The sequence below is a fragment of the Varroa jacobsoni genome, unplaced genomic scaffold (genome assembly GCF_002532875.2).
Source record: "Varroa jacobsoni isolate VJ856 unplaced genomic scaffold, vjacob_1.0 scaffold_201, whole genome shotgun sequence".
Taxonomy (NCBI): Eukaryota; Metazoa; Arthropoda; class Arachnida; order Mesostigmata; family Varroidae; genus Varroa; species Varroa jacobsoni.
In genome coordinates this window covers 261,574-274,173 of record NW_019213103.1, presented here as the reverse complement: position 1 = coordinate 274,173, position 12,600 = coordinate 261,574, and the positions used below count along the sequence as shown (strand labels likewise).

Sequence of the window (12,600 nt, the reverse complement as noted above, 5' to 3'; positions counted from 1 at the left end):
GAGTTCTTTAAAGACCTAAAGATCCCTGACGGGACATAATTCGTTGACAGATGAGACTAAGTCAGAAAATGACGATGAATCAATAATAAATGAATCTGTTACAAGCATTCAAATGGGGATGGACACACTTCGTTCTGTGTCAAGAGCTAGCCATCAAAACTACTGTTTTACTCATTTTCAAACGAAAAACTCAAAACATTTAAGCTATTTCCGATCGAACATGGGTCAGCCCACACCAAAACCACTATTTACTAATTCTCAGCTCCTGCCTTAAGTTTTATTTCAATCCATTAATTCCACGAACTGTCCGGAGGAGGTGATGGATGTTGTCGAATCAATTGGCATAGGATGCTTGTGTTAGGCTACCCACTATTATGGACGAGCAGGGCTCCTGAAAGGAGTGAGCCCGGCATATCAGCTAAGTCTGTTGCTACCTCAAAGCTTGCCTGCCTTTTTTATTAATAACTTTCCTTGAATTCACTGTTTCTTGGAGTTATTATAATTTTTTATTTTATAAATTATAACTTATACATATATATATGTATAAACTATAGAAATTAATATAATAATTTCTTGGAATATACTGTACTACTTCCTGCATACCCTGCTGTAAGGCACGTATAATACGAGGGTTGCTAGGCGCTTCCTAAAGCTTCGTGTGATGCACTGTACCAGTGTGTGAATGGTGTTGTCCTCTAAATTTCTGTCACAGTGGGAACATTCTCTATCCATACATGCGGCCACGCCGTGATTGTTTTTTCTCTAAAATCCCTAATTGGATTGTGCCACGTATCTAATTTCTCCTTCCTGGTCTGCGCATTTTAACTAGAACGATCGGGGTGATGACGGTCGGATATGCCTGCATATCTCATAGTTTACATAAGAGCTACATATAACGCAGCAGGCTCGGGAGCTTTCATATGCTGCCTGCACTTGCGAGCGTTAGGTTCAAATATGTTTGCCACAACCTTGGTTAATGCTGACGATACTTTGTCAACTTTTGCTGAGCCTTGCCTTAGATGTAACGAGGTCCTCATGGCTTAATCTAGAAATACACTTAGATATCTAGCCATCTTAACTACTTTAACTCTTTTTTTCTGCAAACAGTCATTGCTGTGTCGAGACATTTTCTTTCGACTTGAACATCGGATCGAAAGTCCACATCCGGGCAAAGAACTCAGGGTTTTCTCTGCAGGCACACGGGCACCAACAAGTACCGCTAGATCACTTACGTACGCAAAGAATTCGGCACTTAACGAAGGACCTTCGAACCTCGAAACCCCATTACTCTGTGCGATTCTATAGCAGAAACTTTAGAATGCCCTTCTTGTGGCACCCCAGATATAATCGTAAGGAAATTTGCTTTCGGTGATGATGAACCCTTCGCTTCCAGTAATTAGAGATTGTTCGTATCACATAACGTGGTTTGTCAAAATTAATTGCCACACCGAGCGAAGGGCATTTTCTTCTGCACAGGGCCTAAATCGATTTATAACAACTGTTTTTATTTCTTTTGCAAGTGAGCTAGCAGACAGATGTGCTGATAAGAGCCTTTTACATCCAGGAATTACGATCACCTTTGCTCGCCTTCGTATATTCAGAAATTTTCTATACTGAGAGCTTCCATCGTGAATTTAGCAACAATACAGCAACTCCTTTAATATGAAATTCTTTAAAGGGTTACTTCGTCGTAATAGCCAGGCATTCCCTCTGAGACTAGCCTTTTGCCAGCTCTAATTCTTTTAGCTGCCGCTAATATCCCTTCAGGTTAGACTTTTAGAAATATCATTCCTTTCGTTAGCCTTTTGCACAAAGACACGCGGTCAACGTGTGGGTGGGAGGAATATAGCGACAAAGTAGTTGCCCTATTAACCTCATACGAACTCTCAACGTTTCTCTTGACGTGCATTTCAACCTATACCATTTTACATGGGGTACCCTCATGGATCGTTCTTAACTTCCTCCAAGAATTCACTCCAATTAACTTTCTTACTGAGCTAAATATACTTTTTCAATTTGTGCCTTACGACCCTATACTCCATTAAACTTGGTTTTGCTTCTTGTTATTCCTCTGTAGTCGTTATCCTTTTGAGGCTTTTTTTAGTCACGTAGCCCTCTCGTTCCGGTACCTTGTTCTAACTCGTTTCTTTCTTTTTTTTTCTTTTTTATTATAATATTCACTAGATGCATCAATATTGCTGCGACTAGTTGTCGCAGTTCTTGTACTCATTTTGGGTAGCCTTTGTTGAGATTTCATTCATAGAATTGATGGTAACATCTTTTTCCCCGAAACAAAGATTTTCTCTGCCAGAGCCGAGACTGTCACTCGGCTGATACGGAATACCCAACATTGTGGGAAAAGTATGAAAAAGTATGCTACTAGAGCTGAAAACAGTATAGATAATTTCTTGGAAGGTGCCGAAGGAATAGATTCTACAGTATTCTGTTTGAAGCGTTTGTTGTACTTAACATGGTTGTCTATTAATATGGAGGCCATTAATGTCAGACTAATATCATTGGCATTAGACCAACATAATCGGTGCCACAACGGATCCAACAAAGATAAGCAGGACACAATGACAGACATGAGTCCTTTTTTAAGACCTTTCGAACCCTGCAAATGTTTGCTATAGGTTTAGCTAGTTTAAGCTTCAATTGATGTATGCAGCAACGCAGCTAGAGAGCTGGCCTAGTTCTAAAAGGGACAGCCTTGTATATACAACTAGAGCTAATGGTAAGATGATATAATAAATAATTTGGATTTAGTGTCCGTCTAACTTCGTCGGCATAGTCTTTTGAGGTTTTGAGGCGAATCCATTTTACCCTTCCCCATTACAGGACAATTCTTGAATGACTTATTCATGTTTAGCGCCCGTCTCGCCTAGCTTCCTTTGGGTGAATGCTTATTGCTAAAACTTTGCTTGCTTTCTTGACTTGAAATCGAATCTCAAAAGCTTGGTCAGTACCGTCAACCACTACAAAGCTACTATCGTCTTTTCTTTTTATGCCGTCAAGTCGCCCCACCCGGCTCCTTTCTTTTTTGGCGCCCACACAAACTCTGTAATAGACTTTACTCTAGTAACCCCATTTATTCATGATCCCGACTGCCTGCACTGTCTCCGAAACAACTGAGTTGGTACTGAGTTTCCTCTCCTATAACCTGTTTCTAGAGTAAAATCACTAAGGCGTATCTATTAATTTAATCTCATGATTACGGACCTATCATTGGATTTTAACAGGCGCGTGCATAGAATTTTGCATTAATCTTGATCCTTAAGCTAATCTGCTTTCACTGTTCGTAAACCATTCATAGCAAGTAACAGCTAACCGCTAAATGGAAGGACCTAATTTATCAAGTTACTATCAGCTGTCTTTGTGGTAGTTCGTAAAAATACGAGACATAGATTGTTGTTAGCTGACAACTCTAGTCATTATCCAGCTCCATCCTAAGTCCACTATGGGCTTTAGAGTTAATTATGTGGAATGGCAAAATATTATTATTGCTCAGTACTGCTTTAAGAACCTGTCGATTGAATCAACTTGCGAATGTTAGTAAGGTTGTTAAAAGTCCTAGACAAATAGTCATTTGATGTCTTGCTTTTGTTCAATGTGTCTTTCGTTTTAAACTTCTTTGGACTTTTCCCAATAATCTCTATTGTACCAGTGAGATTTGAACCATCTTTGGTGTGGTATTCAGACAGCACTTATTGGATAAGACTGATTTAGAAGAATATGAGAATACGGCAATAACAGCAATTAATAAAATGAGATAGATTATCTGAAGCATCTGATGGGCCATGTCGCCCACTTACTCGCTAAGAAGATACTACAGCGGATAGAAAGAGTTTAAAGGCTAATCAAGATCAGAGCAAACAAAAGGTGTTACCCTAAGTTACCGTCACGCTGTTTTGATGCTTTTTGTTTATAATTTTACGGGAGATATGCTGAACCCAAGACAAAGCAACTCTTTTGGTATAGTATTATAATGGATATTTCCACGTACCGGCATTCTGTTGTCGCGGTAGTTCCCTGTATGGAAGTCGTATTGTGTTCGACGCAATTTGACGGGATAATTAGCTCAGAGGATGCATGACTCTTAGGTCCAAATCTGTCGGCATGTTTTGCAAAAAACACATGTCGTTCTACAATGGGTTAATGATAGGGAGTGGGTTTTCTTGACGTTGACGTGTCGTCTTACAGCGGATATTTTAGACAATCTAATGCTACAATATTCGTACGTCATCCTAATTGTCCAACGCGCAGAACGATTGTCTTTCCAATCTTTCTGCCACTTCGATCCACGATCTCAACATCCATAATCTTTAATAAGCTAGTTTTTGCAGCTTCCATATGGGATGAATGGAATCAGAGTGTCAATTGCTCCTAATTATTACTATACCAATGTAAACGATTTTCTTTGTTCTTCACTTCTGGAGCTTCAGACCTTTCATACAGTCCGAATCGAAATTGTCCTAATGTCTATATAGCAGCAATACGACCAAAGTGCTACTCTCTTAGCTGTCATCATTTCCACCTGTTTTCTACTGACGGTCTAGCCGGGCTGCAACTCCTAGCATCAAGTTCGCATTGCAAGTCGGGACTAGGCTATTGAACACGGCTGTACAGCGATCACTCTATGCGTCCATCTTGCTCGTTCGTTCATGCCTCTAAGACATGAGTGCGGGGTAAGGATCGAATAGATAGAGTTCCGTACAGTAAACAGACTGTCTTCTCTTACGTCGTGTCCGGTGTGGCTTCACCATCGTTATACTTCCAGCTGCTACTGCTCGGTTCCTGATTCATCTTGAAAGACACATAAATAGCTGGATAAGTTCACATCAAATAGGTATCTCACTTGTGTGCGTTTAATCCTTTTCTATGCTCTACGTATGTAAATGAGCTGGACATAGGATATTTCATAATTATTCTCAACTCATATTTAAATACTTATAAATCACAATATGCTGATGGATCATCAAGGTTTTTTTGATTTAGTGCTATATATATATATTCAAATTATAAGAGCCCATCAACTACGTGTGAGCAGAAATTCACAAGTTGGGCAACCATCATGTAAATCAAAACCGGAAAAAAAACTGGTTTCGTTGCTTACAAATCTAAGTATAGCTTTAGAAACTAATAGGAATACAAAAAATAACATTATGCAAACGTTGTTAATTTAATGACCATCACTTAGTCGTGCTAATTTAAAGTTGATCACTTGATTGGTATGACGCAAGCTCAATTCGGTATTGGGGGTATGTTGACAAATTTGTGAAATAGCTCATCGTACACAGATTGATATAAGGACGACGTAGTGTTGCAAAAATTACGGGCCGCTAGCCTAATATTTTTACAACGCTAGGTAGTCCCTAGGTTTGGACGTGCACTTCAGGTACTTGCGAAAGCCGCGACGTACTCGTGTATATGGGCTCAAATCACTTTACTTAAACCAAGGTTTTTTTTAAAAAAAGGATATCAGTTCCTCTAACTGCGTGTTGCTTTTTGTGGTGGATTTCGGCAAGTTCCACTATTGTAATTCGTACGGAACTCAAGAATTATTTTATTGGCGACAAAGGAAAACAGAGGGGTCAGGAAGGCCTAGAAGATGATGGTTCAGCGAGTTTAGGATGCGAGGTGCGCTAAGGCTTAGCAGGCCATCGTCGCTGCCAAGAGAAGAAAAAGGACAAGCGACCCAGACATGCTTCAATGGCAGATGGACACCGAGTTGAAAACGAATGGAATAGGGTGAGTTGATACGTCATCTTTATTAGATACTGCAGATGGAGGTGACTGTTAGCGCTGGAAAGTCTAAGCAGTGTTATCTGCATCTGAGTTACGCCAGTAAACATGTCACTAAAGATATGTGCATATATAAAGGAGAAACCGATTAGTCGAAGGACGTAGGCAATAGCAATAAAACAATCATTATTATTTTTCAATAATCTTTCAAGCTAGATATACGGCTTACCTACTCCATGATTCATAACATTACCAATATATGAAAACGAGCCTAGGCCTCTTTGCATTTAAAGTAAGTAATCTGAGTCCTTTGCTCGAAGAGAAAAATTAAATATGACATGTTGTATGTGCCACATTAATATCGAATTTGCTATGTGCTCTGTGCATGAAAGTTAACTAACAAACTTATTGATCAGTCAGTTTGGGGCTAAAAGTCAGTAGTTGTACGCATTTCTGTTCCATAGACCACAGCATGCTGCCTATTGGTTTGGATTGGCAAAAAGGATTGATAATCAAGAAGATAACGAATTAATTGTTGCCATGACATAAATCTATTGGAGAAACCCCAGGTAAGTCCAGCATGACCTACCTCAATTAGATTTCTAAAGGAGCTAAATCGTGTTACGTTGTAGTTAAGAAATGTGATTTCAAACATTTGTTTACATAAAACACTAACGATTATAAAAAGTTATCAGTTTATAACCTAAAATGCGTGTCTGTACAAAAAAGGCGTAAATCTAGACGAGTGAGTTGAGATAGCGAAAAATTGAGGTAGGCTTACAGTCTAAGTAAAGGAAAAGGGAAAAAGTCATCTTTAGAATGCGTCTATTATTCTACACGAAAACTTCACAACAAAAATAATCATTAACAAGTACACGATTATGGCAACTGTTGTAAAGTTGTTTGTTATTATTTACTATTTTCTCATTGTACGTTTTTTATTTAGTAACAACCCGGTGAGGAGAGCTCTATTATTGCACGAATTGGTGACAGCAGCATTGCTAGTGAGCCCCTTGCACGCAACTCAAAGGTTGACTCTTCAACCACAGTTGTTTCAATTCCCGTGAGAACAAAACCTTTTGCGTAGGATGAGTCCTCAATAATTGAGACAGTCGCAGGCTTTTTTAACCTATTAACAACATAGCTAATGAACTGAGAAAGATACGTATCGCAGTATTGAAATTCATTAGATAACCAGTATGAAACCCTCAAGTTTATGGGTAGAGTCAAAACTGTATGTATTCAGTAGGACAGCAAGTGGCAGGGGACGCATCTTTCAAAAAGCTTTGAATCGATAACAATAAGTCGTTAAGAATTGAGGCTAGTTTTGACTTGGGGTTATTAGGACGGACCTAACCAGGACAGGAACGTATTAGTGAAGATAAATTTAATCGGTTGGGCAAATGGTATATATTCAATTTCAGCTATTGAGACAGAACTAGAACAGAAGGTTTTATTAATTTATGATTTGCTCCGAAAACTTAACATTGTTTGATTAACGGCCTTGGGAAAATTCGTCTTTCCAAGATTGTTGTGAGCCATAAAAACAAAGAGGGCGTTGCAAACAGGGTACATCAGGTATGTTTGAGTTCGGTACGACTTATATTTAACTTATTTGTCACAGTGAACAAGTTGAGGATATTTCAAGACTCTAGATGTGTTTTTTTGCGTTCTTCGAGTCAATCTGTTATAGCTCATAGTTGCGCATTCAACTTTTCTACCATAGTGCTTTAAGTCAAAGGTCTATGTGCCAGGGATTTCTGCGTATGCATAGCCACGTTATATGCATTAGTACACAAATCCATAACTGTAAGAAGTCTTTCCTTTCTTTTTTCATAACATAATTGCAAATGTTGAATATCCATCATAGTTTGTTTCAACTTTTAAATATTAAGCATTAAGCACAAAGTAAACGTTTCTTATGCTTGTATCCATAGTCTTGTCTCGACGAATATCTCCCTGATTACATATATCGGGGTTCTATATTTTTTTAATGAAATTGCTTTTATGAACCCTGTCTGTCCCTTATAGTGCCAACGTCAAAATAGTTACGAATACCCGCAACATACTTCCTTCCGCCTGATTTTGCTCAACAAAGCGATTTCCATCAAAATGCTAGCGCTTTCTTAAGGCATCTACTAATCGCTACTGTACAGATTAGGTAGAGATCCTAAGGTTTTGATGGTCGATTCATCTTTCGTTGTTTAAAAAGTCGTTGGTCCGTTATTCCTTGAATAATAGCAGAGAGGCTGGCGACGTATATGACGTGGTATCCGACCAGGCCCCGTATAACATCTGCTTTTCCTTGGAATGGCTATTATAAAGAGGCCGTACGCACCGACTCCGGTCGAATCTAGACACATACCAGAGGCAGGATGTATAATCGATTGGTGGAATAAACCACAGGTGAGCAAAGAAACCCTCGGCAGATCAGATGTCGTCATCTGGGTTGAAAAGACTGTCATTGAAAACAACGAAGGGTTGAGGTAAGGTTTTAGTGATCTCGTGATATGGGGAGAAGACCAAGTCTTTTGTAAGATAGCTTAAATGTACCCATTACTATCCCCAGTCCGTGCAGAAGCTGCAGTGCACGTATTCATAAAACCAGAGATTGGCGAAAACCTATCTGTTGTTAGACATTATGTCTCCATGGATTTTGTCCAAGTGGCTAAAATTTGGGAAGATTATATTCGGAACTTGTCACTAACGGCGTTGAAGGACACCTTTACTTTGAATGTATCAGGAAGAGTTCTGGTATCCAACCATACACCAAGGTGCTACGAATGTAAACTTCCGTAGTTTACACTGTGAAAGAAACGATCCGAAGTAAACAACCTCCAATGATGAAGACGTCCACCCTAAGAGACCAGTTGGCATTGTATATACTTTCTGGCCAGAAGTTTACTTCAGACAAAGGTAGCGATAAACATATATCATTGTCATAGAAGCCGAGTGATGGACGGGTTCGACTAAATTATTTCATTATGAAGAATTGACTAATTGCGACAATTGTTCCTCTCGCATCTATAATCCTTATTAATTTAAATGTGGCATTCATTTACCTGTGCCCAGTCAAACATGAACCGAAAATCCTCTGGTTCTAAATTGTCGGCGATATCGCCAACTCTACTCGACAGGAATGAGCATGCGACGAAGAAGGTTGCTCAGGAGCGCGGTAACGAACATTTCATTTTGCTAGAACAACATCGCAAGGTCCTACGAGCTCATCAGCGGGTCTTCTTATGGGAAACATTCACCCGAATCTAGAAGGGGAAATAGACAATAGCACCGTCGTCGTACGCTTTAGCTAGTTATCTTCGAGATTTTGTAGCTCTCGTAATTGCTATCGTGCGCTCCACGAGGAGACCAATTCTAATTAGGGAGGAATATGTCAGAAAGTAACGAGACTGGTCGCTAGCTCGAACGCGATATTAAATCAGAAGATTGTAAAACAGCGGTTCATGGCGTTCAAATATATCTAGAAAGATAACTACACCTCAGTGGCCGCAAATTGTATAATGAAGAGTAAGGCTGAACCACGGTTGCCGCGACTGCTTGCTCAAGGCAATACGAGCAGAAAAGCCCTCAATGTACCCGATAACGTACAAATCGCATCGCATCATGTATCTTATGGGGCTGTAACGTTATGTAGTCGGTAATAAGTGTTCAGCAAAGAAAATTTACGAATCGGCACCTTTCTAGATTGCCACAAGAGGACTACTGGAAATTACTTAGCGAATTAAAGTTGTCTTTGTCAGTTCTCCTGACAAATCCTGAAGATAATAAATCATTTTAGGGTTTAAGCGAGAAATTTAGTGAGCTCGGAAAAAAATCAGCCGAGTGCAGACGGTAAGCGGAAGAGAATACCTTGTTTAGCGATTCAGCTTACAGGAGCAAAAGGAGAATACTATAGGTGTACTAAAAAGTATACCAGGTAGTGACCAAGTTTATGTTAATCCGATCGAGCGTTGTACGGTGTACTTATGCATCGATACATATTATTTGGTATGAAAGCGTAGCCCAAGCTGAAATAGTCTCTTCAGCGTAAGTCAAAGCTAACTAGTGACTGAAACGGACCACGGAAACTCTCAAAGGGTCGAATATACTAGGTGCTCAAGAGGTTCTCCTTCGGTGTTAGAGCACGCTGGGAGAATGTCATGGTAAAAAACATAGTAGGCTGCTTTGGTAAATTTGAGAAAAGAAGTGATTAATTTAACTTGTCAGGTAAGATTATAAGCATGTGGTCCTTGACAGGTTATAATAATGTCGTGTCACACTAAATCAAAGGCATTACTAAAATCAAATTTAACAAAAAATGCATGTCACGGCAGCTGAGAATAACTAAGTGCATCACATGAAACCCGTCTCCGTACTATCTGGGCCCAAATCCAAGCTGAATAAAGACCCAAAGCAAAAGGGATTCGTTTTTTAAGCACTCCATAAAAAGCTTGGGTGGCCATTTTGCCTAAAATCGCTATAAGGCGTGCAGATTTGTATTTTTTTTCTTTAGAGCGAACAAGTGGGCTATAAATATTCACTTGGTCCCATCGGATAATGCATGTCCTCTTACAATATCGGTCATTGCTGTCAGCATAGTAACTAATCTGTTAGCTGCATTTCCGAAGATTGGTCACAACACATTCTCGGCAAAGTACAGTCTGTCAAAAACTGTAAAGTCAGATTGAGCCTATCAGAGGGGCGAGTTTCGTGTCAAGCCGTACAAGTTAGTTATTTCTTAGAACCCTTAGTTTTCCGGTCCTTCGGCTACTGGGAGATCTCTGCGAGCCTTAGAGCGCTTGTAATAAAAGCAGGAATGTGACTGAGTCAAAGGTGTCTGGTTTTATTATAAACACTTCTAAAATGAGGTAACTTTATAGAAGAGCGTCTTATAACCTTCAACCAGGGATCCAAGAGCATGAGGACTGAGACTGTGATATTTTCAGGATTTTCGGCCACAAAGACGTTTGTTGCGGGAAACAGTCCATCGAGCGGCCTTCGGCTAAGCCTTATCGGTAATAATGTAGATCTTGGCACCTGGATACACTTCCTCAACGGAGACACCGCAGAAAGCAGTAGCATAGAGAGGCCTTAAGCTTTCCAGATGAGTTAAGTATCATAGTTTTTGAAAATGATTTACATGCTTCAGACACTAACCTCCACTATGACATTGTTGCTCCCACAAAGGAAAACCAGCTTCGACCCGGATGCACAAACAATTAAATTGTTTTTTGATCCCTGAAGATCGAAGTCTGGTGTAAATAGTTTCAAAAAACGTGAGCAAACTACTTGAATTTAACGAAGAAGTTCACAAGCGTTCTCTGCCTATATTCGTAAACACCTTGTAGACCTTTTAAGCAATACGAAATGTCCGCATTTAGTTTTACAGCGTAGAAGTTTCGCGACTTCTTTGTTTGGTATTTTTAAACACGTGTTTTAAAAATCCGTAACTGCCATCTCCAGATACCTTTTTAGTTTTACTCTTTTCGCTTTTACATTAGTCCTGTTTCTTCCTCTTAATAAACATTGTCATGCTGCTTGTCATACACACACTATCATCCTGACTGGATTCATGAGTTCCACCAGGCTAAAACAACTGAAACCCTTTTATAGCATTAGATTTTTGTTAATGCCTTGCGCCACCTAATAAGATAACAGGAGAATTATTTATATATTATATAGGACTTTATTGCATTCGTTGAATTAGACGACTCCTAGGGACGGAGCTGTCCATTCAGCAATCACCAACTAAGCTCTTGGAGAAGCAAGGGGGTAGATAATGTTATGTAGCACTTATGTAAGTGCTCCCCGTACACGTGCGCTCCGTATATATACATGTATAGATTGAACGTATCAGAATACCAATGCAAATGAAACTCCACAGATATATTCCCGGAAACATCTAAACGATACTAAACAACGTGCTATTTTTTTATTTCAGGTGCTTCCATCAAAGTACACGTTTATTGTTTGACAAATAGTGAATTATCTAGTTAAGAAGTTAATTCGCTCTCATGGAAATGTGAGTAACATTTTCTTGAAGACCGTAACAAGCAAAAGATCGCCGTACTGCCGGCAGAGCATTCGTCGTCATCCATCGTATATCCACAAATGCTGCTTGTTTTTTACGTGGACATAACGAGCTCTAAAGTCTTGGATTGAAATAGTAAAGTGGCTAATATCGACAAACTGCCTCTTGTAATCTATAATTTAGTTTATCAAGCCCGTAGCCATCGTCTAGATATAGTGAAAGAACGTATGTTATATAGTAGGTAGCTGCTTATGGAAAGAAAGCTATCTTTGTTCATATATATGCTACAGTTCCGTTAAGCTATCGCTGTTAGTGCTCATTGTCCGCTTTTCCCTAAGGGAACGGTGAAATAATTTTCAAGTGTAAAAACTATTCGGCTTTCCGTTTTCATTGCTATGTGCTGTGCTAAACTATTATCAAAAATATACGACTTTGAAGATAAAATATCGACACATGTACTTTAATTTGCCATATTGAATAGGCTCTAGTGAGCAAACTTCCAAAACGTAAACACAATATCAAGAGAAGCTCCAAGAATATCACTTCATCGTCGAGCAAGATATTTTGACAGACTGTAACGAGTAGTCTAAGAACAAAACAAATCGGATTAGTAAGCAGGAATAATAGTATCTGCTAGAACGTATGCGTGCCTATATATTTGTGTTTGCATTAAATAAGAACTACCTTGCTATAAACTTAACTTTGCACACTTTTGCTTCGCTGTTTGACTCTGGTTATTCTAGTCTATGCCAAACGCCAGCTCTTACCATATCGTGTACACCTTCGACGGCCATAAGATTAAATTCTACACTTTTATGACAATTCGGCTT

General features: G+C 39.3%; 1 long non-coding RNA gene across 1 annotated transcript; it reads left to right on the top strand.

The window, feature by feature from the left end:
- The first annotated feature begins 6,223 nt into the window (after positions 1–6,223).
- On the top strand, positions 6,224–11,917 carry LOC111273594 (uncharacterized). Its single transcript, XR_002687947.2, has 3 exons — positions 6,224–6,311; positions 10,686–10,847; positions 11,681–11,917. It is a non-coding gene; the product is annotated as an uncharacterized LOC111273594 (long non-coding RNA).
- The last annotated feature ends 683 nt before the right edge of the window (positions 11,918–12,600 follow it).